The 23,152-nt window shown below is 42.2% G+C and overlaps 1 long non-coding RNA gene and 1 other non-coding gene across 3 annotated transcripts in view; one reads left to right on the top strand and one right to left on the bottom strand.

Annotated features, from left to right (window-relative positions):
• Positions 1 to 210: 210 nt before the first annotated feature.
• Positions 211 to 23,152, top strand: part of LOC105721500 (uncharacterized) — a 37,999-nt gene continuing 15,057 nt past the window's right edge. For both annotated transcript variants that reach the window (XR_001108340.2, XR_001108341.2), the window contains exons 1-4: positions 211 to 283; positions 21,103 to 21,193; positions 21,819 to 21,900; positions 22,028 to 22,736. This is a non-coding gene — a long non-coding RNA (uncharacterized LOC105721500). The remainder of the gene's footprint in view (positions 284 to 21,102; positions 21,194 to 21,818; positions 21,901 to 22,027; positions 22,737 to 23,152) is intronic.
• On the bottom strand, positions 20,476 to 20,537 carry LOC135270756 (U7 small nuclear RNA). Its single transcript, XR_010338889.1, has one exon. It is a non-coding gene; the product is annotated as a U7 small nuclear RNA (small nuclear RNA).

Here is a 23,152-nt window from a genome sequence, read left to right as displayed (position 1 = left end):
TTGCAATCTAAACACTTTTCAGTAGAGTTAGAGTTCGGGGGCGCAACGCTGAGGTCGCTGTAATTCCTATCAGCCTTCTCTGGCACTCGAGTCTTCAATTTTGTCTGCGCACCCCCTCCCTTCGGTGACCAACAGAGGACGCTGGTGGTCCAGGATTGGATTGAGGATTAACTTTTTCAAGGTTTTTTCCAAAGAGTTTGTGGGGGTGGAGTGGGAAGCGGTGAGACCTTCGCGGGAGGAGACTTTCCTGGACGCTGTTGAAATTGGACGCTTGCCTTGGGAGGTAAATAGGTGACTTGGAGGAGCCCTTTGCAGTTTGCGGTAGTAACAGCAAATCAGGAGCTCCTCCATTCCCCTCCAGCACGAAGCCTTTGGTGAAGTTAATCTTCATTCATTTCTATCTCTCCCGATCGATCTCTCGCCCAGTGTCTCTCCTTGTCCCTCTCCCTCCCTTTCTCTCTCTCGTCCTCTCCCCCTTTTCCCCTGTCCGCCTCTTCCCCCATCTCCATACATCTTCCTTTTATACCTATATACCCTCCTTTTAGAATGGAAAGACCGATTTCATTCTCTTTTGCACTAAATAAATAAATAAATAATTGGACCTCTACAAAGAAAAAGAGACCAAAGACAAGCACAGTGGAGGGCCCCGGGATGACAAGGGCCCAGCACCATCATTTTATTATGAGCTCTTCCTCCCCGGTAGGTAGGCTGCGCTACACTCAACCCTGCTTACAGGAAACCGTGCCATAATCGTCTCTTGCTGTTTCCTTTCTCCTGTATCACCTCTGAATCTGCGTTGACATCCAAGAACAGGATCTCTGATTTCACTGGAAAATTGAGGGAAACAAAACGAATCCCCTAGGGTTACAACGGTTCCTTAAATACCCGCAGAGACCTTGACTCAGAAATTAGACTCGGGTTCTGCATCCAATGCAATTAATTCTTGAGGTCCCAGGTAGGCAGTTCTGGTTAATGCAACGTTACAGTGGAGCCTGGACTGACCACTGGTTAGTGTAGCACCTTTTACCCAGCTTTATTATCTGGAGTGTGGACAGGAAAGCTCAGAAAGAATGTCTTTTTGGAAAGGATTTTAAAAATATGTTTTATTCTTGGTTCTCTTCTTTTTTTCCCTCGCGTTGCAGTTGGAGAAGCTTGTTCAGGGCCGAATGGCTAGGGGGCGCCAAAGAGCCAGGCGTCCAGCGCGGCCCCACGGACCGCTGGACACACGACGGAAACGCTAAGTTACACCGTAACTTTCAGAGGCTATTCCAATAACAATGTTTTATATAGATTGCCATCGCCTTTATCATGACATCTTGCAACAGCAGAGTAAATCCGAGGCAGTGACACGGGGAGAACTGTGTTTTGTTATTTAGCCGGTTTTATTTGATAAAACTGCAAGCTCCCTGCCCCTCCCGAAACATAATTGTCGCAGGAAGGATTTGGACGGGACAAAAGTTATTTTTGTGACATGCTCGTTGATTCTGTTAAACTTTCAGTTCATCTGGTTTGTAGTTTTTAACATAAACTAGTGTTTGGTGAGAAAGATGTTTTACCCCCTGGTGAAGGTGCTTGGCATATACAATTGCTAATCATCGTAAAAGTAGCGAATAACCATATGAATAGATGTCAGGAGGCTGCGTAGATCTCTTTTCACTAACGGAGTCCAGTTGACCTGATTCTAATTAGTGTTTCCTGGGGTCACCCTCGTTATTTTCACCAGGTGACCTAAACCACTCGTTTCTCTGAGCCCACTCCTGCTGCTGAAGGGCACCTGGTTGCTGCGTGCAACTGGCTCCCTTGTTCTCTTCTGCCCCGGCCCTGGCTGGACAAGCCAGCTAGGGTCTCTCTCCTTAGGCACTTCTGACAGCAGTACTGTCTCTCAGTGTTCCCTGGGGTGTGGCTACCGGGCTTGCCGACCACCAATAGACTGAGAACAGAAACAGCCAAACTCCTAAAGGCAAGCAATGCTGGGGACCCAGTTGCCAGGACTCAGTGGCTCTCAGCCTAAAGCTTCAGTTGTTTTTTTTTTCCTCCTTAGGGGAGGTATTGGTGTGGACAGAAAACCTAATTTTCCCTCCATCAGATCACCTGATGGGTAAGCCTCCTAGAGTTATGTATACAGGGGGCTAGGAGATGCTTTGGGGACCATCGACGGCCAGCATCACAGTGGCTAACAACACCACAAATGATTTTTACTCACAAATAACATCATTAAGAGTTAATCTGTCTACTTAGTCTATAAATGATCACCAAGCACCTCTATCTGCTAGCTGCCAGGTTTCGCAGGCTGGCTGGAGAGACTCATCAGAGACCAGACAGTGGTAGGCAGTGTGACAGAAAACAGAGGGGCTCGCCCGGTGCATTTATAACCTGCTGGAGGGGTGGCAAACCTGTCCTTGTGGTCAGAAAAAGCTCTTGAGAGGTGGGGGCATTTGAGTTGAGTCTTAACCAATGTGGGAGAGTCCAGCTGAGAGAGGCAGGCAAGAAGAAAGTGTAGGTATCCACGGAGAGTCATTCTGTGTCCCTGGAGGGATGAAGGGGAGGGCTCAGAGGGGACGGTGCTGGCATCGTGCATGTGTCTTGTGGAAGGCAGAATTCTGAGATTTGGAAGAGAAGAGGAGGCAACTGGATATACTGGATTGGGACAGTGGTAGCCGTAGCACTGGAAATCCATGATCCAGAGACAGGGCCTCCTCAGAGTTAGTGCTGTCCCGCGTCGTCAGACAATTTGGAGATGCACGAAAGGCCTCCAGATAAGGGACCTGGACATGTTCTGAACAGAAGATGTCCTGGGACATATATATACGTGTATATATACACGTATATATACGTGTATATATATATGTATATATATGTGTGTATATATATGTATATATATGTGTGTATATATATGTATACATATATACATACATATATACATATATATGTGTGTATGTATATATATGTATACATATATACACACATATATATACATATATATGTGTGTATGTATACATATATACACACACACATATATATTTATACTTTAAGTTCTGGGGTACATGTGCAGATCGTGCAGGATTGTTACATAGGTATACACATACCATGGTGGTTTGCTCCTGGGACCCGCCCCATGGAAGGGAGGTTTCTGCTTAGGGCAGTGATTCTCCTGTCATGGCTTTCTGTCTCACAATAGTGCTACCTTCTACATGTGGGCACCCACACCCTTGCCTACACAGTAATTTACATGACAAGAGCTACCTCTCTGTCTCCTGGCCATTCAAACAGAGGCAATTCTTGGCTCTAGCATCCAACTTTTTTTCAAGGTCGAAACTTCAGAACAATGAGAGAGACTGGGGACTTTGGTAACAATAGACGAGTTTATTCTTACCTGCTTGCTCAGTTCTCCTCTCAATAACTTTCTGACATTGGGTAGGTTCTGTGCCTCAGTTCCAGGACCAAGTAAGGGCACTAGTAGCTATCTTACAGCCCTGATGGAAGGATGAATTATCTCTTTTTTTAAAAATTTTTGGTGTTTCTGTTTATTGAGACTGGCTTTTCTTGGGGCTGGCTCTGATAAATTTTATGTATGTATATATGAATGTGTATATATATACACACACACATATATATTTATACTTTAAGTTCTGGGGTACATGTGCAGATCGTGCAGGATTGTTACATAGGTATACACATACCATGGTGGTTTGCTGCATCCATCCCCCCGTCATCTACATTAGGTACTTCTCCTAATGTTATCATCCCTCCCCACTCCCCCCTACTCCCTGCTATCCCTCCCCTAGCTCCCCCACCCCCTGACAGGACCCAGTGTGTGATGTTCCCCTCCCTGTGTCCATGTGTTCTCATTGTTCAACTTCCACTTATGAGTCAGAACATGTAGTGTTTGGTTTTCTGTTCTTGTGTCGGTTTGCTGAGAATGATGGTTTCCAGCTTCATCCATGTCCCTGCAAAGGACATGAACTGAAAGAATGAATTCTTAGACACAGTGTTTTCTGGTGTGTGGGAAATTAAAGTTCATCTTTGTGTTCACATAGCCACCTTAACAATCTTAAATTCTAGGTTTTATTCTCAAATGGGTCCTAGTGCACAACCCACATACCTTGTCTCCTTAGTACAAATGTCAACATGCTTACAATTGAGTCTACCTGTGGGCATGACATACAGTCTTCAAACTGGCCATGAGTCTAATATGATCTTCCCCTGTCCAGTGAGGTCTTAAAAGGGGCAGGAAAGATTTTAGGAGCACTTTTCATTCAGCTGGTTTGTCCCTGGCACCAGGGTCAATCCTGTGCCCTTACCCAAGGGCATCTTTGGTGCCACTTCAAGCTCCTTTTCCAGCTTTGCAAGGCCCAGGTGGAAAGGAGAAGATTCCCAGTAGCTCTCCTATCAGAGCTAGAAGAGTCCTGAGAATCCTGTTATCTATCCCTTTCACTGGAGATTGAGAGACGGAGGCAGGCCCTCTTTGCTGGATTTCCTAGATTATAATCCACAGATTCCATGGTGCCTCTCTAATTTGGTAGACAAAGAGATCGATTTTTCTTTATCATGGATGTATAAGTAACATACAATACACTACACAGATTGGAAGTGTATGATTTGACAGGTTTTGACATATGTATGCACTTAGGAAATCGCTAACATACAAATGAACCTTTCCATCATCCTCAAAAACTTCTTGACCCTTCACAATCTTGAGCTCTCCTTTTCTCCATTCTTGCCTCCTGGAAGCACTTATCTCCTTTCTGTCACTCTAGATTAGTTTGTATTTTCCAGAACTTTATATAAGTGAGATAGTACAGCATCTACTCTTTTTCTCCTGGTTTCTTTCACTCAGCGTAATTATTTTGAGATTCATCCCTGTTGTGGCATACGTGAATAGACCACTCTTTTTGTTGAGTTCAATTCTATTAAGTAATCAAGATTACTGTATACTAAGTTTTAAAATTGCATACTGTGGTTCCTCTAAGTTTATTCTTCCTTAAAAATTATTTTAGTTGTTTTTAGCCTTTTTATATAAATTTTAATCTACAAATTTTCTGTTGAGATTTTAATTGGAATTGGATAAAGTCTTTATATAGATTTGGAGAGAGTTAACATCTTTATCAGTCTTCCAGTCTATGAACATGGTGTGTATCCTTATATATTTAGATATTTTAAAGTTTATTTCATTAGGGTTTATAGTTTTTAGCATAAAAATTCTGTATGTATTTCATTATATTTATACCTAAATATTTTATGTTTTGGAGCTATTTGGAATTTTTTTTTTTAGTTACAAATTCAATTGCTCATTTTGGTATACAGAAATACGATGGAATTTTCTTTGTGTTGACATTGTATCCTGTGCCCTTGCTACACTTATATGTTTATTCTATACTTTGTAGATTCTTTGAGATATTCTAATAGAGAGTCATACTGTCTGCAAATACAAACACTTTTATTTCTTCCTTTCTAATCATTCTGACCCATTTCTTTTTCTTGCTTTATTTCAGTGGCTAGAACTTCTAATACAATGTTTAACAGAAGCTGTGAGAAAGGACAACCTTGCCTTATTCCTGATCTTAGTGATAAAGCATTCATTCTTACACTATTAAGTATGATGCTAGCTGTAGAAGTTTTTATTAATGCATTTATTAAATTGAGAAAGTTTCCTACTGTTTTTAATTTAATGAGAAGTTTTATCATGCTTGGATGTTGAATTTTGGTAATTTTTTGTATCAATTAATATGATCGTATTCTTTCAAGTCTTAATATAATAAATGACATTAATTTAATTTAGAATATTGAGTCAGTCTTACATTCCTAGGATTAATCCCCTTGGTTATGGTGGAATTAAAAAAATACATATTGCTATTTTTGATTTGGTAAGAATTTGTTTAGGATTTTTATTTGTATACTCACGTGGGATAGTGGTTTGTATTTTCCTTTTTTGGTTTAACTTTGTTGTAATTGACATAAAATAGTTACATATTTATGGGATACAGTGTAATGTTTTACTACATATATAAATCATATAATTTTTGAGTTTGTTATAAAGACTATCCTGGCCTCATAGAATAAAATGGGTTATATTCTCTTATTTCCTAGAAGACAATGTGTATAATTTGTGTAATTTTCTTCTCTTTAGAATTCACTAGTGAAATTTGGAGATTTCTTTTTTTGGAAGATTTTAAAGTATTAATTTCATGTATAAATAATGACAGTTAATATGGGTTTTCTATTTAATCTTGGGCGAGGTTTAGTATTTTGTGGTTTCAAGGTACTGATCTATTTTTTTTAAGTTGCTGAATTTATGTGCATAGAGTTGTTGTAATATTCACCTATTATTCTTTTACTTTCTGCAAGATCTATGGTGATATCGCCTATTCTATTTTTGTTATTGGCAATTTGTATGTTCTCTCTCTTTTGTTTGTCAGCCTTGCTAGAGGCTTTTTAGATTAAAAAAAAAATCTTATTGCTATTTTCATTGCACTTTTCAATCAGTCCTTTTGTCCTGTCCTCTCCCTCTCTCTCTCTCTCTCTCTCTCTCCCCCCCTCTCTCTCTCTGTGTGTGTGTGTGTGTGTGTGTGTGTGTCTGCTTTCTTTCTTCAACCATCTGCAGGGTTATTTGAGCATTTCGTTTAAGTATAACATTTTAATTATCTAATTTATCTTTGATTTTATCTTTTTGAATAATTTTTTAGTTTTTTTTTTTAAATTGCAATAGATGTACTTAACCTTTGGTAGACAGAATCAATATTTTACCAGTTCAAGAGGAATTTACAATCTTTCCATCATATAGGTCCCTTTACCCTCCCTTTTTTATGCTGTAGTTGTTTTATGGATTATATCCACATACATTAAAAACTCCATCAGATGATGTTTTTGCTTTCAAGCATTAAATTTATTTTGAAGAACTCAAGATGAGAATAGTCTGTTGTATTTACCTAGATGTGTACTATTTCTGTTGAGCTTCATTTATTGATCATTTATTTATTATTATTTACTTGACTCATTCCAAGCTTCCCTCTGGTATCACCTCCATTCTGTTTACGTGACTTCCTTTAGTAATTCTTTAAAATGGATGTGCTGACAAGAATCCTTTTTGTGTTTGTTTACCTGAGAACGTATTAATTTCACCTGTATTTCTCAGTGCTATTTTTCCTAGATATACAACTCTGAATTGACTATTATTTTCTTTAATTTTTTTTCTTTGGAGCTTGTTAGGCTTCTTTATTACACAAGTATATATCTTCGATTAAATTTGGGACATTTCTGGGCAATATTTCTTCAACTTTTTTGTTCTAATGCACATTCCTTCTCTTTTCCTCTGGAGATTGTTAGACTTTTGTATCACCTACAGGTCTGTTAACATTTTCTTTATCTTTTCCCTCTTTTTTCCTGGTTAAATAATATTTATTTATCATCAAGTTCACTGACTTCTCATTCATCTTCATTCTGCTACTAAGCACATCTAGAGAAATCTTTATTCTGGTTATTGTATTTTGAAGTTCTAAACATTTTATTTGGTCCTTCTTTATAAATTTCTATTGCTTTCTATGCAGAAATATTTTTAAATTTTTCCATAGGTTATTGTGTTACAGGGGTGCTTGGTTACATAAGTAAGTTCCATAGTAGTGATTTGTAAGATTTTGGCGCACCCATCACCCGAGCAGTGTACACTGCACCCTGTTTGTAGTCTTTCATTCCTCACCCTCCTCCTACCCTTTCCCTCAAGTCCCCAAAGTCTATTGTATCATTCTTATGCTTTTGCATCCTCATAGCTTAGCTCTCACATGGCAGTGAGAACATAAGATGCTCGGTTTCCCATTCCTGAGTTACCTCACTTAGAATAATAGTCCCCAATCTCATCCAGGTTGCTGCAAATGCCATTAATTCATTTCTTTTTATGGCTGAGCAGTATTCCATTGTGTATATATGTCACAGTTTCTTTACTTGCTTGTTGATTGATAGGCATTTGGGTTGGTTCCATGATTTTGTAATTGCAAACTGTACTGCATAAACATGTGTGTGCAAGTATCTTTTTCAAATAATGACTTCTTTTCCTCTAGGTAGATACCCAGTGGTGGGATTGCTGGAGCAAATGGTAGTTCTATTTTTTGTTCTTTAAGGAATCTCCACACTGTTTTCCATAGTGGCTGTACTAGTTTACATTCCCACCAGCAGTGTAGAAGTGTTCCTTGATCACTAAATCCACACCAACATCTTCTGTTTTTGATTTTTTAATTATGGCCATTCTTGCAGGGGTAAGGTGGTATTACATTGTAGTTTTGCTTTTCATTTCCCTGATCATTAGTGATGCTGAGCATTTTTTCATGTTTGTTGGCTATTTGTATATCTTCTGTTGATAACTGTCTATTCATGTCCTTAGCCCATTTTTTGATGGGATTGTTTGTTTTTTTTCTTGCTGATTTGTTTGAGTTTGTTGTAGATTCTGGATATTAGTCCTTTGTTGGATGTAGAGATTGTGAAGATTTTCCCCCACTGTGAGACTTTATATGTTTGTATTTGTTTCACGATTGTTACTCCATACTTTTAAGAGCACTTTCATAATAGCTACAGAAAGTCTTTCTCTTATTATTCTAATACCTCTGTCATCTCTGCATTGGTGTCTACTGACTGATGTTTCTCATGTGAGTTGATGTTTTTGGTATTGTAAATAATTTTGGATTCTTTCCAGGACATTTTAAATATTTTATTATGAGACTCTGGGTCTTATTTAAATTTTTTAAAAAAGTTCTTATTTTTATTCTAGCAGGCCATTTACTCAGTTGAGTTTAGGCTACAAGTTCTGTCCAGCCTCCTTTAGGCTATGATTTTAATGCCCTTCCCATTTTCAAAGGCTTTGCAGTAGTACTGTTGGGATTTGTCCTGAATATGCACCACTAAGTGGCCAGTGCAGCTTCAGTGTGAACGCGGGAGTTCAAATGACTTTATGGGGTTGACTTCTCAGTGTCCTCCTTCTTTATGATATCTCACAAGCTCTCTAGTTTCCTGAGCTCCTGATTTTTCATCTTCTAACTGGAAAGCTGTGGCTTTATTCACCCTGAGTGGAAGGATATTATCACTGTGTATGTCCCACAATTGTGCCCGTGTCTAGGCAAGCAACAGGAGACTGATGGGAAAAAAAGCAATGAGAGTTTGCCCTAATTTTTTTTTTTTTTTTTTTTTTTTTATCCACCACTGCTCTGATTGCAAGGGAAGCTTCCACTGCTCAGGGTTTTAGGTACCTGCCCCTGTAATTGTCACTGACTGTTATTATGGGTTATCTGAAGACAGGGATATGAGACAACAAAGAGAAAAAGTGGGGAATTTCCTCTACTGTCTCTGGGGGATTAGTTCCTTTCTTGTTTTTCAAGCTAAAACCAGAGGATTTATCCTAGAAATTTCTCTGTACTCCAGTGCCCAACTATAGATTTGGGGATGCCTCAGCTCTGGGTCAGGAGATATAGATATACCAGAGGAAAAATGGGAAATTCACCACTTTTATAGTTTAGGATTTAGAATTCTGGTCTTCCTTCCCAATTTGCTTCCTACTATTTCCTTTAATTAGAGTCCTCAAATATCTGCTCCATACATTTCATGCTGGTTTGATTGCTGCATTCAGTGGGATAAACAGGGTAGAATGTTCTTGCTCCATCTTACCTGGAACCAGAGCATTCTTTTAATGCTCGCAGCCCCCTTGCACATGTGGAAGCACAGTGCTGGCTGCGTAGAAGCACAGGTGGCTGTTGCTGCTGCACTGGTCATTGAGTTTTATGAAGGGATGTGGGCAAGATTGGCCCCCTGTGAGTTGAAGGCACACTATTTGCACCAGCTGTACTTAAAGTGCAAAGCAGCTTGTACAGCCATTCCCGGGAACTAAGCTCATTTTATCTTCTTTTCTATGACTGTCTTAGAAAGCAATAACCACCCATGCCTCGAGCATCACATGTAGATGTTTCCAATTACAAATTAAAATATACATATATGAAATTCATCTTATGCATTGATTTATTTTGTGGGCCTAGAGTTTTACAGTTTGTTTAATTGAGATGTAACTCACAAACTATAAAATTTATCCTGTTAAAGTGTACAATTCAGTGTGCTTTTGCACATTCCCCCTTGGTCTATTTGTGCAAGCTGGCAGGGGGCCAGAGCTCTGAGGCCACTTGTCTTCAGCTGCTGTCATACTTGTTTGTTTATCCTTGTGTTCTCACAAAAGATTAGCATTTCCTAATTATAATTTAAAGTGTAAAAGGCTGGGAGTGTCACTCTAAATCTTTTCCAAAGTGCCTTCCCACTCTGCGTCTCCATGTCTCCATAGACCTGAGTTTTCTGCCTTCTGGTTGATTTCTCCTTCTGTTGTGCTTTCATGGCATTGTGTGTGGTGCCACATTGCAGGTGAAGGAGTAATGGCCTGGGCTGACCCAAGCACACTGATGAACAAGTAGGCAAAACCTAGTGAAACTGCAGATTCCCAAGCTGCTGTGATCTACCCACCCCACTACTCAGTGTACAGTGAGGGGAGTTCCAATGCAGACAGGTAAGGAGACACACAAGTGAATGCACAGAACAGGATGGTCTGCAAGAGCACGCGTCCCTCAGTGAGCAGACAGCTCTCTTCAGGCACTGGCAGACTGCCACAAACAAGAGGAATGAGCCAGCACAGGTATCACAATGGGTACATTTGAGAAACATCAAATAAGCAAGAAAAACAAGTTATTGAATACATTCATTATATCAAAGACAGTAGGGGTGGAAAACGATAGTATATATTGTTATGGAGAAATGCAGAGCCGTCAAAGAAGGGGAACACGCATGTCAGAGGTCCAAAGTAATTTTGGGAAGGTGGTCACCTTTGTGGAGGATGGGAGAGGAATGGGTCATGTAGGGCAGGAATATAACTGGTGTGCCACACGTTGCAATGAAACAATGACATCATGGCAGAAGGTTCAACAAGTTGCAGGCTGGGTTCTGCTCACACAGGTACTTGTAGTGCTCTTTTTTTTTTTAAAACTTTTTTTTTTTTTGGGAAAGATCACCACATTAAAAAACAAAACTAAGCAATGAACTGAAGGGCCCCCTGTCAAGCACTTAGTCCTTCAAGCACATGAAGCTCCCATTGAACTTGAGCTGCTCACTGCATCTTCCCAGACCTCCTAGAAGTTCACGATTTCATAGACAAGAGACAGGAGCGCTTCGGGGTAGTGTGGAGGGTCTAAGATTGCACACAGGCTCACAGACAAAACCAGATGTGACCCACGTCTGTCTGAAGCCATAGTGGGCCCCTCAGCACCACTCTGGTCTATAGGCTCCGGGGGATGCTTCTGAGGCTGAGGGACCAAATAATGGATGACATCAGTCCCTCTCATTGCCAGCCCTCTAGAATTGTCTAACCAGGCTGGGTGGTTAACAGCAGGGACTGCCATCCCCTGGATGGGGCTCTGCTGTGTGTTCTCAGTCCCAGATGTGCATCTGCTAAACAGCAGCAGGGCGTTTGCCTCTAGCTGTTGTGCAACATGATCTTGATTCTTCTTTTAAGGGGAGCTTTTAAGTCGAGCTCACTCCTGTCAGCCAAAGCCCAGCATCAGGCTGAACCACAATAAGCCCCGCAGGACAAACCTGCCAGGGTAGCTCAGAGATTCAGTCCCCAGCCTTGGTGGCACTTGGCACAGACCTACCAAGTGTCCCACAAAAGCTGGGAGCCTTGTGATGTCCCCCACTGCCCACATGGCCTCCAACCTCTGTGCTCTCCCCAGGATCTGAGGGCCCGATTTGGATCTTGTCCCCTACCAACTGGTGCATGGCCCTGGACAAGTCATCTCCTCTTAAAATGCTCTCATATCCTTGTTTGTGTAATGAATGGGTATATTCAACAGACTCTTGTGTCTCCACCACCTTCAGTATTTTACGGTGAGGAGGAAGCAAGGAGGAAAGGTTATTAGCAAGCAGGAAGGATGGAGGAATGTGGTGTGTGTGTGTGTTGTGATGTGTGTGTTATGTGTGTACTGTGTGTGTATGGCATGTGGTTGTGAGCTGTGTGTACTGTGGTGGTCTGAGGGTGTTGTGTGGATGGGATGCATAGAATGTGTGTGTTGTGGTATGTGTGTGTTGTAGTATATGTGTTGTGTTGTGTTGAGTGTGAGATGTGTGTTGTGAACTGTCTGTGGTTTGTGTACCATGTTTTGTGTGTTGTATATGTGTTGTATGTGTGAGATGTGTGTGTGTTTTGGTGTCCGTTGTGTGTTTCGGTGTGTGTTGTGTGGTATGTGTATTGGGAGCTGTGTGTGGTGAATATTTGGAAAACTTGCACACAATAGGAAATGCCTTCTGGATTCTCAAACCTTGTCACGGGGCTACCAGAGGAAGGGAAGTGTTTGATGAATTCAAAAGTCTTTTGTGAAAGTTGAAGATGCAAAAGGTTTGGGTGAGAGGAGGCTTCACTGAGAACAAACCTAAGAGTTCCAAACAATCCAGAGTGCCAGCACCTGTCTCGGGATTGGTTCTGGATGCCCCACCCTACAAAAGTCTGCTGTAGGTTCAGTAGGAGGAACGCTGCTGTACACCATTTGGGAGACACAGTTCACTGAGCTCAGTCTTGCTGCCCACTGAGTGTCGCCAGACACGCATGCGTGGGTAAAAGGCTGGGCAACGAGAGGCAGAGAAGTCCACCTGCCAAGCGAGCCCCCAAGTTTCTAGACAAATCCTCACAGTCAAGCAATTCATTATCACCTGGAAGACAGGGATGGGACTAAATAGATCATTTCCATCTCAAGCTTGGGCTTCTTCAGAAGGAGGAGGCGCAGTCTCACCATTGCCAGCCGCGGAGCAACCAGCCAGTGCATCGAGGCCAGCTCGGTCAGCTTGGGTGGGCTTATTTCTTTGAGTGGAGGCACCATCAGTTGTCAGTTCAGAGGAAAAAGAATGAGTGAGCAATGCTGGTGTTTGTTATCGTCTGCACAGAATGCTAGGGGAGGAAGTTAGTGTGGAACAGCTGCCAGGACAGAGCAGATGCTGGGAGGGCATGAAGCAGTGAGAAGGCTGGGGTACAGGCTTGCTCCTGAGACCCACCCAGGTACTGGATGCACCTGCAGCCTGAGAGGAGCGGGGATCAGGGTGCTGGGAGGGATTTCCAGGCACGCATCCCCTGTGCCTCAGGCGAGTTGCTGGAAGTCAGAAAGCAGGTCTTTCTCTTCCCAAATCTGGGCTAGTTCTCAGGTGTAACAGGCACCAGGAGTGAGGCTCTGATCAGGCGCCCGGGTGTGAGTCCTCAGGCTTCTCTTGCTTCCTCTTCATGCTACAGCTTTTGGAACCCAAGAACATTCTGCCAAAGGACCTGTCAGAAAGCAGAGGAAATTTAAGCTCCACTCAGAGAAAAGAGAAGATACCAAGAAGTCCAGGGCAACAGACTGTGGTTAGATGAATGTGTCATATATACTGATGGGGCTGAAAGAATGATCTGGAAAGCCAGGGCGTGGTAATCAGAGAGTGGGGTCCATGACGAGACCCTGTCAGGGCAGTGCTGGACTTACTGCTTGCGCAGGTCTGGGAGTGGAAGGCTGAAGTGGGTACAGGACAAGGTCCCAGGAGAAAAGGAGGTCGAGAAGAAAAGGAGGTCAGACAGGACAGGCTTGTAGACGAGAATTAATGTAGCCAGAGTTTTGGAGGAAATGACAGAGGCACTGGAGCTAGAATCACCCAGGAAAGAAGGGGAGTGGCCCTGGAGGAGGCCAGAGCAGCATCAATGAGCAGTAATGGGTGAGGGACTCCACTAACCAAAGAGCGGCTCAGCCAGGAGCAAGAGTCAGTGAGAAACAGGAGTGCACCTGCATCCTCTGCAGGTCGAGGGTTGCAGGAGCTGGGGGGATAAACAAGTTACAGTGGAGAGGCAACAGCGCCCTGGGGGTGGGGGTGGGGGCACCGATTCCCTTCAGAGTAGGAGGCAGCAAACTGCTGCTCAGGGGCCACAACCAGCTACCCGTTTTTGTAAATAAAGGTTTATTGGAACACGGTGGCCCTCATTCATTGGCAGTGGGTTTTGCTATTTGTGGGATCAAAGTTTTCTTAGTGTTATGCTCTGAGAGGGTTACTGCGATAAATAAGATGACTATATTTTTTAAGCAGAAAGGTCATATAATTATATGTAAAATTTTACTTGCTGATGTGGGAGTTTATGAAAATGAATTTAAACCTAATTTTAATTATGCTTATATTCTTACCCCCACCTGTTGCCATTCCATCCTGTACATAACCCCAAACGAAAAAACACTTGCATTGTTTATTTTTAATTACATCATGAGGCTACATTTTTATTGTTTTACAAGACATAGGTAAAAAGCAAGGAGTTGAAAACAAGTAGATCGGGGCGGGGAGGTGGGACTGGGGCTCACTGCAGTCAGAACCCCGGGTTAGGTTTTGCTTCTTTCTCTGCCAGAAGCCATCTCTCTAACTGTGGACAGATCTTGTTCCTGAATGGACGCTTTCAATATTTCTTACTGGAATCTGATGTTTGCTGTAGATTTTATTATTTTTTTTGCTGTGGCTATAGATACCCTTTATCTGGTTAAGAAAATTATTATTTATTACCATTTTGCTAAGTTAAAAAAAGCATGACAGTTGAAATTTGTCAAATACTTTTCTCTGCACCTACGAAGACGAGCAAATGAACTCACCATTAGTTTATTAATGTTGTGAACGACATTGATTTTGCTCCTAATGTTTAACCAATCTGTCTTCCTGATCATTATCAAACCTGGTTATTTGTTCTTCTTCCCCTTCTTTTCCTTTTCCTCTTCCTGCTGCTTCTGATTCTTCTCTTTTTCCTTCTTCTTTGAAATTACTGCATTAAGTTTGCTAATTATTTAATGTACGATTTTGGGGTTTACATACTTTTCTTTCTTGTACTGCTCTTGTTGACTCTTTAAAAGATGTTTAATTTTGAAATGATGTTAGATTTCTAGAATAGTTATAAAGAGAGTACAGAGAATTCTCACATACCCTTTGCTCATTTTCCCCTGATTCATCTGACATGACCGTGGTACATTAAGATTAAGAAATTAGCAAGATATGGTGGCTCATACCTGCAATCCCAGTACTTTGGGAGGGCAAGGTGGATGGATCACCTGAGGTCAGGAGTTTGAGACCATCCTGGCCAACATGGTGAAACCCCATCTCTACTAAAAATACAAAAATTAGTTGGGCATGGTGGTGTGTGCCTGTAATCCCAGCTACTCAGGAGGCTGAGGCAGGAGAATCTCTTGAACCCAGAAAGTGGACGTTGCAGTGAGCTGAGACTGCACCACTGCCTGGGCAACAGAGCAAGACTCCATCTCAAAAAAAAAAAAAAAAAAAAGAAAGAAATTAAGAGATTAACATTGGTACAACGCCATTAACTAACTGGCAACTTTATTCAGATTTCAGCATTTTTTCCTCTGATATCCTTTTTCTGTTCTGGGATTCCAATCTAGCATACCTTGTTGCATTTAGACATCATATCTGTTTATTCTCATTCAATCTGTGATCATTTTACGTTTTTTTCTTTTTTAAATGACTTTAATTTTTTGAAGAGTAATGATCAGGAGTTTTGAAGAAAGCCTGTCAATTTGGGCTTGTCTGTTATTTTCTCATAATTAGACTGGGCTTACAGGTTTTAGGAGGAAATGTCATAGAGGCAAACTTCTCTTCTTCACACATTATATCAGAGTGTCAGTATCACATCACAATATCAACTTATTACCAGCATGTTACTTTGATCACTGGCTACAAGGTTGTCTCACTGAGTTTTATTAAGGTTTTTCTAGTCTGGTAAAATAAGTCAGGGAGTATATCTTCCCTTTCTTTCACTCTCAAAGAGTTGGTTTAAGGCCATAATCATTTAGACATTCTAGAACTCACTGTAGAACCATTGAAGTTGGGGTTTCCTTTGTGAGAATATTTAAAATCAGAAATTTTAAATTTCTGATTGAATTTCTTTAAAAGTTTTAGGACTGTATGTTTTCTCTTTCCGCACTTGTCCATTTTCGCAGGTTATTTTCCCCTGAAATTATTCTTTTCAACTAAATTGTATATTTATTGACTTGAAAGTTGGTTACAATATCTTCTTGCTATCTTCTTAACGGGGACAGGATCTCAAATAATGTGTTCCTTTTCATTCGTGATATTGATTATTTATGCCATCTCTCTTGTTAAACAGTTTTGCCTGAGGTTTTGAGTTTTATTATTAGTTTTTACAAAGAATCACTTTTTGATTTCTTTTGGCTCTCTATTGTTCTATTATTTATCTTCTGTTTCATTATTTCTGCACTCGATTTTATTATTTGCTTCTTTCTTTAAGCTTATGTTAGTGTTCTTTTTATATCTTTGGGAACAGATGTCTAGATTGTTAATTTTTAGCTGTCCTTTTCACAGACACACACACACACACACGCACACACACGCGCATTTGACAACAGAATGTACTCTACAATTTTTGGATGCATTGTTCCTAGGTCAAGTTTATGAATCATGTTTCTCAGATTTTAGATAAGATCTATATTTTTGTGTGTTTTATTGTTACTTACTGAGAGATATGTATTACAATCTTCTACTCTTATTGTGAATTTGTCAGTTTATTCTCTTGGTTCTATCAATTTTTGTTACATATTTTTGGGCCATGTGAATTAAGTACATATATATTTACTATCTTCCTTGTTTAGCAAATCATTAATCATTATAAAATGACTGTATTCATCTCTAGTGATTCTTTGGCCTTCTTTAGAATTCTTTGCATCTATTCTCTTCTGAAGTTAAACAGAACTACCCTGAATTTCCTTTGGTTGGTTGTGTGTGCTATCTACACACTTACTCACAACTTTCGACATGTACCCAGTATATTTAAATGTGTGTCCTTCACACAGCACATCATTAGATTTTGATATTTAAATCTAGGGATTGATATTTCACTCAGATATCCAGTCTACTTACCATTATTGTACTTATTAATATATTGAAGGGTGAACCGTCTAATTATGTGTTTTCTATTTGTCTGATTTTAAAGCTTTTCTCTTTCTTGCCTTCTTTTTTGGGTTGATTTTTCTTTTCCTGATTTTTTCTTTGCTTACAGTAACACTCTTTTTGGTATACCGTTACATGAGATTGGTGAATGCACACACTTATGTAGCCGCAAGGCGGCGTCATCACAAAGCTCTCCCCTGCGCTGCCCATTTGCACTCAGTCATCTTCTCGCCTCCTCTCTCTGGCAACAACCAGTGTGTTTGTGTTCCTCCAATTTTGAATTTTCCGGAATGTCATATAAATCAGATCATCGTTGATCACGGTTTCCGTCAGTTAAAACAATGTGTCTGAAATTCATTCATGTTTTCTTTTTGTGTGTGTGTAATAATAATCCATTCCTTTTTAATACCAAAGAGTATTGGCCAATAACATTAACTTTTATGCACCACAGCTTTTTTACCCAGTTCCAAGTTGAAGGACGTTAGTTGTCTAAGCTACATTCCAGGACCAGGCACACCCTGGGGGGAAATCTTGGAGAGAAAATAATGGGAAAAATAGGGGATTCCCATGTACACTCTTTTAGCCTCAGAAGCCTTTTTTTTTTTGGTTTTTCAGGCCTAACATACAGAATCTGTGAATTCTTAACCACCAATGTTGAACCTTCTGTGATTAGGACTTCCTTTGGGTCCATGCTGTAAGAGAAAGGAGGAAAAAACCAAACTAGAAAACACCTTTCTGTAGCCTACTTTGCCATTTGACTCTCCCCACAATTGGTTGACTTTTGTTTGCTAGATATTTTGGTTGTAATCAGTGATTTATGTAACCGTAGAGGTACTATCCTAGTTAGAAGGAGCTTTCCTAGTTGATTAATTTTAGGATTTTATAATGCCTCTTCCTGGTAGTTTTGAAGCTTTTTTTTAAGTCATCCTGTAGTATTCCCTAGAAATTACAATGAGCCTTCTTCCTTTATAAAATTCAAACATTAATTGATATTTGTACTTTATTCCTGTGAAGCAAAAGCACACTCAGGCATTTTAGTTCAATTTGCCCCTTTCCTGATTTCTATGCTCTTGTTGTCATGTATTTTAATTCCACCTGTAGAGTCTACATCCTAAAAATGTTACTGTTTTTGTTTTAATACAGAGAGTGTTCATTTGAATATGGTCTCACAATTCTTTTGCTCCCTTTCTGCATCTTCAATTTTCCATCTGTGGTAATGCTCCTTCTGCCTGAAGTTCATCCTTTTTTACATTTTTAGTATTCTATTCTATTGTATTTCGTATTCTATTCTAACAAACAAGTTATTTCAGTTTTTGTTCATCTGAAAACTTCATGTTACCTTATTATTTTTTTTTTTACCAGCCAGTCAAGTATCTTGTATAAAATGAAAAACCTGCATTTATTGTAGTAGTTTCTGGTTAATGTTATGTAGAAAATGTAAGATTACTTTGTTTTTTCTATGGAATAAGCCTCATATTTTTGATCATTTAAATTGAATTGCAAGAGTCAGATGATGTGGTCTACGTATTTCTTTTTTGTAATATATTGATAAATTATTTAAGCTATCTCGGTTTTGCCTTCTTTGGTTCATTTCATAAAATAGGTGTTATTTTCAGTTTTGCTGGTACAAAGTTAATTTCATGATTCCTTTATGTTTTCTGCACCAAGTTATTTTCAACATTTATTCATTCTCCATCATTTATATGCTGAAAAGTGTTTTCATTAACAATGTATTTTTCTGTTTGCTTGCTCTTAAATGTGTAGACTTCTAGTTGGGGTGTGTGTGTGTGTGTACACATGCGTGTGTGTGTGTGTGTTTATATGAACAGTGAATAATGGCTTTGTAGGTTTCCTCATCATTCTTTCTGAATACCATTGTGGATCCTAAGGTTTAAGTCTTGATGCCAGTTTAGTGAGTGGAGGGAGGGAACTAAAGCTTTGAATAATTTTTGGAAAGGAAATTTGCTTCTCGTCTGTGTCTTTTCTCCTCTGGGTTTGGCAAATCTCATTTTTTTTTGGTATCAGACTTGACATGGCTGAGTCCCATTCCTGGTGGAGGGTAAAGAAGCATATTCCCTTTTTTTTCTTTGGAGAGGGGCTAATTCCCCACCTTGCCCATTGCCTTTACCTGCAATGGTGAAGGGATCCTCCAGGGAGGCCCGCCTGAGAGACAGATGAGATGCAGTCGCCACCTCCAGCTGCTTCTCCAGCACCCACCACTGTCTCCTGGGCATGGGCCTGGCCTTGGAGAACCGGCTCAATCCCTTGCCCGCTGTGTCCCTTCTGTGGTCATTTGTTAATTGTGCTTTCCTTTCCCAAAGTCAACAGAACAATGCACAAAGCCCCTTTCATTCTGCAGAGCCTATTTATTTGTTTAGATAGAGCTTCAGAGAGTTGGCAGCCCTTGCTTAGCTGCCCGCTGCCCATCCCAGGCAGGAAATGGAAACCCCCACACAATCGGCCTGTTGTGTAAAGCACAGCGATGATCATCAGGAGGTGGCTCAGCCTCCCAGGATGGGGGTGTCTGCTCAATATGCAACATCTCCAAATGCTCCCTCGTTACTGGAATCAATGTGCTCTCCCCCTCTAGGGGTTTCCTTAACAGCCCATGTCCTGACACATGGTTTTCAGCCTTTTCCTACCTCCAGGCTCCTCACGCTAAACCCTCTGGTCGATGTCAGTGTCGCCTCTGTGATGGTCAGTGATGCTCCGTGTGTCTGTGGGAATCTATGAACTCTTGTCTTGGGAGGAGAGATCTGGCTGGTTCATAGGGAGTCATGGAGAAGGTTCCAGAATAGAAATATCCTGTACCCCCACGTCCTAGCCACATAGCCCATGCCCTCGGTGCTCTGCTCCCTAGGTTTGAATGCAGAGCCTTGTTGCCTGAGTTGACCCTGCTCTCACCTTAATGTAATGGCAGATTTCCATGGGCTTCCAGACCCACTGGGGCCTGGTCCTGGGGACAACAGCAGGGGTGAAGAGGGAGTGACAAGCTGTCCCTGAAGAGCCAAGTGATATTGAGTGCATGGGTAAGAGAACAGCATGATCTGTGGGTACACACAGGCCATGGGAGGCTGACAGGGAAGGATATGGCTGGGCCCCTTGGGGGCGCATGAGACACATAGAGCTCGGTGCTCAAAGGCTGAGACACTAACGGGGAAACAAGGGTGTGTGTAATACACTGACAGCTTTTAAAGTGTGCCCCAAGGCAGGTGCCCGAGCTAATCTGCAGCCAAAACAGATGTGTGGTATTGATCCCTCCAGGGGTAGGTGAGGCAACACCACAGACTGGATGCTCACCCGGCATCAGCATCACGCATCCTCATTCTTATTCGAATGGGGTTGTATCTACTTTTTAAAGGTGTGGAGATTCAGTAATGCTTTTGCAGACATGCTAGAGCTAGTGGATGATAGGAGCTCCTATCTCTGCTAGAGGGTGTCTGTATCAGTCCGTTTAGTGTTGCTGTAACAGAATGCCCGAGACTACATGATTTATAAAGAAAAGGTTTTCTGACAAAACCTGAAAAGCCTGCTAGACAAATTCTGAAAGAGCTGTAACACTTAAGAAAAGAGGTTGATTTGGCTCATGGTTCTGGAGGCTGGAAAGTCTGGGAAGCATGGCGCTGGCTTCTCGTGAGGGCCTCGTGCTGCACCCTCACATGGCAGAGAAGCAGCAGGGGAAGCAGGCATGTGCAAAAGTCCAGCCACGAGAGACCGCCTCAGCCTGCCGCAACCTGCTCTTGTGAGGGTGAGTCCATTCCTGTGAGAACTAACCCAGTCTTGTGAGAATGGCATTAACCCATTTGTGTGGGTGAATTCTCGACCCAAACACCTCCCGTTAGGCTTCACCTCCTAACACATTAACTTTTGGGGGACACACTCAAAATGTAAGCAGCGTCCTTGTTCTCAGGCACCCCTCAGGTAGGGGTGAAGGCTGGGCACAGCAGAATTGGTGTGAAGACTGGTCCCAGATGGATGGGGCACCTCTTCCTACAGGAGCGTCCACACAGCAGCGTCCACACAGCAGCTCCAAGCACTCAGCCTCCAGGGCCAGCAAGCTGCATGGGCAGCATCACAGGCTCCCGAGAGGGCTGGGGGCTGCCAATGACATTTCCACTTCCCTTCAAGGCACTGAGGCACTGAGACTCTGAGGATGATGCCCAGAGGGAGGGTTTGGATGAGGTCCAGGAAGAAAGGAAGCTGACGCCTCTTTGGGCAGGTGAGGGAGGTGGCAGGGGCTTGTGGTTTTAAGACCATGTGAAATGAGATTGGACACTCAGCTGGGTCAGCCCAGAGGCTGAGTCCTGGGGTTGGTCTCATGGCAGCTCCTGGAGACCCCATGTACCCCTTCTTCAGGATGCCTCCCTCTCCTAGAGGCCCATCAGTGTGGAGTGGAGCATCCACCAGGGCCCCCGATAACTCAGCACTGAGGGCACTGGGAATGCTCAGCAGGATGGTGCCCAGCCTCAGCACGACAGGCTTGATGGCCCCAGGAGGATACTCCAGCCCCTCCCCTGCCATCCTCACCAGGGCTGGGAGGTGAAGATGGGCATGGTGCTGCCCATGCAGTGCCCTGGGTTCCACATCTGGATTTCCAAGCAGGATGGGGTTTCAGGAGTCCCCTTAGAGAACCAGCTACTTCAACCTCATTAACCAGATGGAAATCAAAGGTCCTGGGTGGGGAAGTAAAGAGCTTCATGCTACAGACACATAGCGGTGGTAAGGGCTCCTCCAGCCACCTGGAAAAGGGATTTGGTATGAGTCCCTCCTCTGCCAACCTTGGGAGGGCTCTGTCCATCTCCCCCACACTGCCAGGGCCTACAGAATCCTGATGTCTGCTCCAGGTGCAACCCATGTCCCTGTGTGCATCTGAGGGATGATTCTCAAATACTGCTGTGGTATTGGTGTCCAGAGTCTCCTTAGCAGGTAAGGCTCACCTTTCTTCGGCCTGTTGGGGTCAGCTCAGCCAGCCTGATTAGCTGGCAGGTAGCTCTGAGCTTTATTGTAGAACTTACTTTGTTTTCCCCACAACTTTCTCTTTCCATGTCTGCAGCTGCCATTGTGTGGGGCTTCTGGAGGATGGGGACCCTGTTCTGTCAGCTCCACCCCCCACCATGCCATGGCCTTGAAGCAAACATTACCAGGTGCACCCAGCAAGGCTGGTATCGTCTTTGGATTCTCTTTATAATGCTATGGGAACATAGGAAGATAAAGCTCAAAGTGGAGGGTAATTTTTGGGTGTTGGAAATGGAGCAGCTCCCCTGGACCCCAGCCCCCCAGCAAAGCCACCCTCAGGTACTGCGTGTGGGCTGTAGCAAGTCTGTTGATTTCTCATAGGGTAACGCTCTCCTTGATGCTTTTGCAGTTTACATGATACTAGACACACGTTGTTTTTCTTTATCTTCATACAACCGTACCTTTTCAGCATTCCAGGGATTACCACAAGCCCTACTACCTGGTGCCCAGAAGGACACAGGACATCCTTGGCGTGGAGAACTTGGCTTCTTGCTGCTCTTGGATTTGGTGCAGGGTAGTGGGCGGCAGGTGCCGTGGATGGGGCTGGGCAGCAGTGATGGTGCCATTTACTCTGCTCCTTTTACCTCCAAGGTTCTTCATGGTCTGCGACTCCAGGGTTTGAAATGATCTCATTTACCCCACACGATAGATGTGGCCCTTAGAGATGAGGAATTCCATTGCATGGTAGAGCAGCCAGAGAATCCATTAAAAATCAGGCTCAAAATAAGGAGCAGCCACAAAATAAGGTGATTTATAGAGGCACATTAACTTGTTTCACGTGAGAAGCGGCATTGTATTGGGTAAAGAGCACTAGGTTTTTAATCTCAGAGTCAACTATAGTTAGGGTTCTGCTGTTTGTCTAAAGATCTTGGGCAGGGGTGTCTCCTTTCTTCCCTTGTAAAGGGATGAATGGGAATCTCCACCTTAGAATCTCTATATCATTACGAAGCTGGGAGTAAATAAGGGACATAGAAAACCTTTCAGAATTAGCAAGGGTTATCCCAATAGGGTGTTGGTCGATTTGTCAACAAGAAATACTTCATGAAAGAATATCTCAGGGATCACAGTTTGGCTGAATCCGGATTATTGTTTGGACCTGTATTGAGGAAAAGACAGGAATTTGAGTGCATTCGGGGTGAGCTGGCATTTTTCAGTTCTCACC

The sequence above is a fragment of the Aotus nancymaae genome, unplaced genomic scaffold, assembly GCF_030222135.1.
Source record: "Aotus nancymaae isolate 86718 unplaced genomic scaffold, 86718_ANA_hifiasm-v0.15.2.pri h1tg000065l, whole genome shotgun sequence".
Classification (NCBI taxonomy): domain Eukaryota; kingdom Metazoa; phylum Chordata; class Mammalia; order Primates; family Aotidae; genus Aotus; species Aotus nancymaae.
This window is presented reverse-complemented; position numbering and strand designations above follow the sequence as displayed.